Source organism: Jatropha curcas, unplaced genomic scaffold (genome assembly GCF_041381405.1).
Source record: "Jatropha curcas cultivar XTBG-Jc1 unplaced genomic scaffold, XTBG_Jcur_1.0 HiC_scaffold_682_pilon, whole genome shotgun sequence".
Taxonomy (NCBI): domain Eukaryota; kingdom Viridiplantae; phylum Streptophyta; class Magnoliopsida; order Malpighiales; family Euphorbiaceae; genus Jatropha; species Jatropha curcas.
In genome coordinates this window covers 51,168-54,974 of record NW_028322519.1, presented here as the reverse complement: position 1 = coordinate 54,974, position 3,807 = coordinate 51,168, and the positions used below count along the sequence as shown (strand labels likewise).

At 35.3% G+C, this 3,807-nt stretch overlaps 1 pseudogene; it reads left to right on the top strand.

Annotated features, from left to right (window-relative positions):
- The first annotated feature begins 297 nt into the window (after window positions 1-297).
- Window positions 298-2,018, top strand: LOC149491759 (uncharacterized; annotated as a pseudogene).
- The last annotated feature ends 1,789 nt before the right edge of the window (window positions 2,019-3,807 follow it).

The window sequence follows — 3,807 nt, the reverse complement described above, 5'->3', positions numbered from 1 at the left end:
TACAATTATTAATGTAATATATGTAAAGTAGAAAGCAAAATATATTATACATATGGATAAAATAAGAAAGCTAATATATCTATGGTATTGTAAATCAATTAATTATTGAAAAGGTTGATTAATAGTTTTTGTTAGTAGAAAATCTGTCCTTGCATGATTGTAGGAGATTTATGATTATAGAATATTTGATTATGATTATAGGAGACTTGATTTAGCATGATTACGGGTAATTGTCATGTATAAATAGATGTACTATCTCTGTGCATAATACACACAAAAACAATACACAATCTTTCCTATATTACTTGTGTTCTTTCTGTTAACATGGTATCAGAGCCAAAAGGCTTCATTTCTAGTTTCTGGGGTCTCTTTTCTCTCTCTGCAACTTGTTCTGGTTCATTCCTCATTTCTGTTATTATACCACTTTGCACTTCATTTCTTTTTTTTTTTTTTGTGCCTGTATTTCCCTACTTTGTTCATCTCTGTTCCAATGGAGAAATCTGATGTTCCAAGACCTATTACCACGGTTTCTAAATGGCACCAACTATAATCTTTGGGTTTAAGGAATGAAAGTTTCTTGATAGGTCGCAGGCTTTGGTGTATTGTAACCGGAGATATCACTAAGCCAACAAGAGAGAAAGATGAAACTGATGCAAAATTTGTAGAGCTCTTGAGGATTGGGAAAGCAAAAATCATCAGATCATCAATTGGTTTCGCAATACCTCTATCCTATCCATTCATATCCAATTTGCTGATTATGACTCTGCAAAAGAAATTTGGGATTTTTCGGCTAATCGATATCAAACCACTGGGCGTGCCCAAAATTATCAGTTATGGACTACTTTTCATAATCTGAAATAAGAAGTATGCCAATCTGTAAATGATTTTCTTGCCCAGGTTCAACCAGTTTGGAATCAAATATCTCAGGCCAAAATCAGTGAGGATCATCTTCATCTCATTCAAGTTCTAATGGCTCTCCGATCAGAATATGAGGCTATTGGAGCATCCCTGCTATATCGAAATCCACTCCCATCATTGGATACTGTTATTCAAGAGATTATTTTTGAATAGACTCATCTCAGTTTGGATAAAACTCCTCAATTTGAAACAGCTCTTGCAACTATTGAATTCTCACATCAGAAATCTGGCAATTAACTTTATAAGAATTGTTATCAAATTGGTCATGTTTTTTCTTATTATCCAACTGTAGAATGCAGATATTGTTATAGTTATGGTAATATTCTTGAAAATTATCCCACACACCCTCTAGGACCAAAAAGAGGAAATTCTAAATTCAAGAATGTCTCAAAGCTTGGATCTCCCTCTATCACTGTTGTTGCTGCTATTAAGGGTTCTCTTGCCATCAACATGAGTGATATTGAGGCACTACTCAAATAGGTTCTTTCTTCCAATTCCCCTACTGCCATGTTTGCCACTATGAGTAATTTTTATTGGCTTTTTGACTATGCATGTTGCAATCATATGACCACTAATCTTAAATTTTTGTCTTCTGCAAAATCTATATCTTCCTTACCACCAATCCATATTGCAAATGGTACTAAAATGAACATCACATATACTGGTATGTGTCTACCTCGAATCTTTATCTTCCTGACACCTGTTATATCCCCAATTTAATACTCAATCTTATCTCTGTTGGTCAGCTGTGTGAAAAAGGACTTAATGTTATTTTTTCTCCCTTTAGTGTCTAGGTATAGGATCTGCAAACGGGACAGATTCTTAGGACAGATCGCAGGGTGGGACGATTATTTGAGCTTGCATCTTTACATCTTCCTCAAAGACATGTGTCTGCAACTGCAATCCCTAATTCCTCTATTCACCAATGGCATCTTTGTCTTGGTCATGCCTCAGCCAGTAAAGTGCAACCTTTAATTTCTCATGGATTATTAGGATCTACTAAGTTTGAATCATTGAATTGTTTAAATTATGAGCTTGCAGAACAACCTGCATTGTCTTTTTCTCATAGTGATACTATTTAGACACTCCTTTTGGCTTAATTAATTCTGACATTTGGGGTCCTTCTCCTATTTCTTCAATGAATGGTTTTCAATATTTTGTATTATTTGTTGATGATTATTCTCGTTTTATTTAGATATATTTTTTGAAAAATCGATCTGAGTTATCACAAATTTATATCACATTTGCAAAAATGATTAAAACTCAGTTCTCTTGTGATATTAAAATTCACTGGATAGAAAATGCAATGGAATATTGGGATTCTTCTTTACTTCAGTTTCTTAGTCAACAAGGCACCGTTGTTCAATGTTCTGGTCCTCACACCTCTCAATAGAATGGGCGAGCTGAATGCAAACATCGTCATATTCTTGATTCTGTCCGTGCCCTTCTTCTTCCTGCCTCATGTCTAAAAAAGTTTTAAGAACAAGCAGCTCTTCATGCTGTTTATATTATTAACCGTCTTCCTACTCTGGTTCTTCGTAAATTATCTCCGTTTGAAAAGTTATTTAGACAACCTCTTGACTATTCGATTCTTAAACCTTTTGGATGTGCTTCTTTTATCCTTTTACAACCTCACAAACACAAAGGGTATCGTTGTTGGGATCCTGTTTACAACAAGTTACGCATCTCCCGTCATGTTACCTTATGGGAAAATACTATGTTCAATTCTCTTTCCAAATTTCATCACTATGTTAATACTGACTCTTTTTTTTCACTAACTCTATATTTTTCACTAACTCCTCTAATGAGTTGTTTCCAAGTCCTGATCCAAATGATTTTAATATACTCAATATCAGCCCACTCCTAATTGCCCCTATTGAATCTGCACCAATTGTTGATCTGTACCTGCGACTGCATCTCCTCCTCTTTGTCGTTCTACCCAGGTAAAAGAAACTCCTCATTATCTTTCTTATTTCCACTGTTACTCTACTATTGCAACCCTTCGTGAGGCTCATTCTCATCGTGAGGCAAATACTGACCCTATTCGGTAGCAAGTTATGACTGAAGAACTTTAGGCTTTAGAGAAAACTCATACTTGGGATTTAGTTGATCTACCACCAAACAAGACCCCTATTGGTTGCAAATGGATCTATAAGATCAAGACCTGCTCTGATGCCACAGTTGAATGCTACTAAGTTGTTGAATGCTACAAAGCTCGCTTAGTAGCCAAAGGGTACACTCAAGAGTATGGTATCGACTATGAAGAAACTTTTGCTCCAGTAGCTGGCTAACATCTGTTAGCAGTCTCTTAGCTATTGCTGCAGTACGTAAGTGGACACTTTTCTAGATGGGTGTAAAAAATTCTTTTCTTCATGATGATCTAACAGAAGAGGTTTATATTCATCCTCGCCTTAGTTATCATTCTCCTTATAAGGTTTGCAGACTTCGACGAGCCTTATATGGATTAAAACAACCTCCTCAGGCCTGTTTGCGACATTTAGTTCCACTCTTGTTCAATTTGGTTTTCTCTCTAGTCCACATGACTCTACATTATTCACTTGCCGAACTAAGTGTGGAATTGTAATTTTGTTGCTTTATATTGATGATATGATAATAACAGGTTGTTGGTTTAGAAGAGCAGAAAATTAAGGAAGAGAAGGAAATTCTGCAGAAAATGAAAAAAAAACTGCAGATTTTGTAAGTGTGAAGAAACAAATATTCACTTCTTATTTTACCATTACAGCATAATGTAAACATTTATAGTAGAGCTAGTCTAAAGTTTGTTCACCAACCTTCCATAAGTCAAGGAAGGTTGTTCACCAAACCTACCTAAAAGCAAGGTAGTTCACCTACCTCTTGACTTCAACAAAATACAACAAAATCTAAATG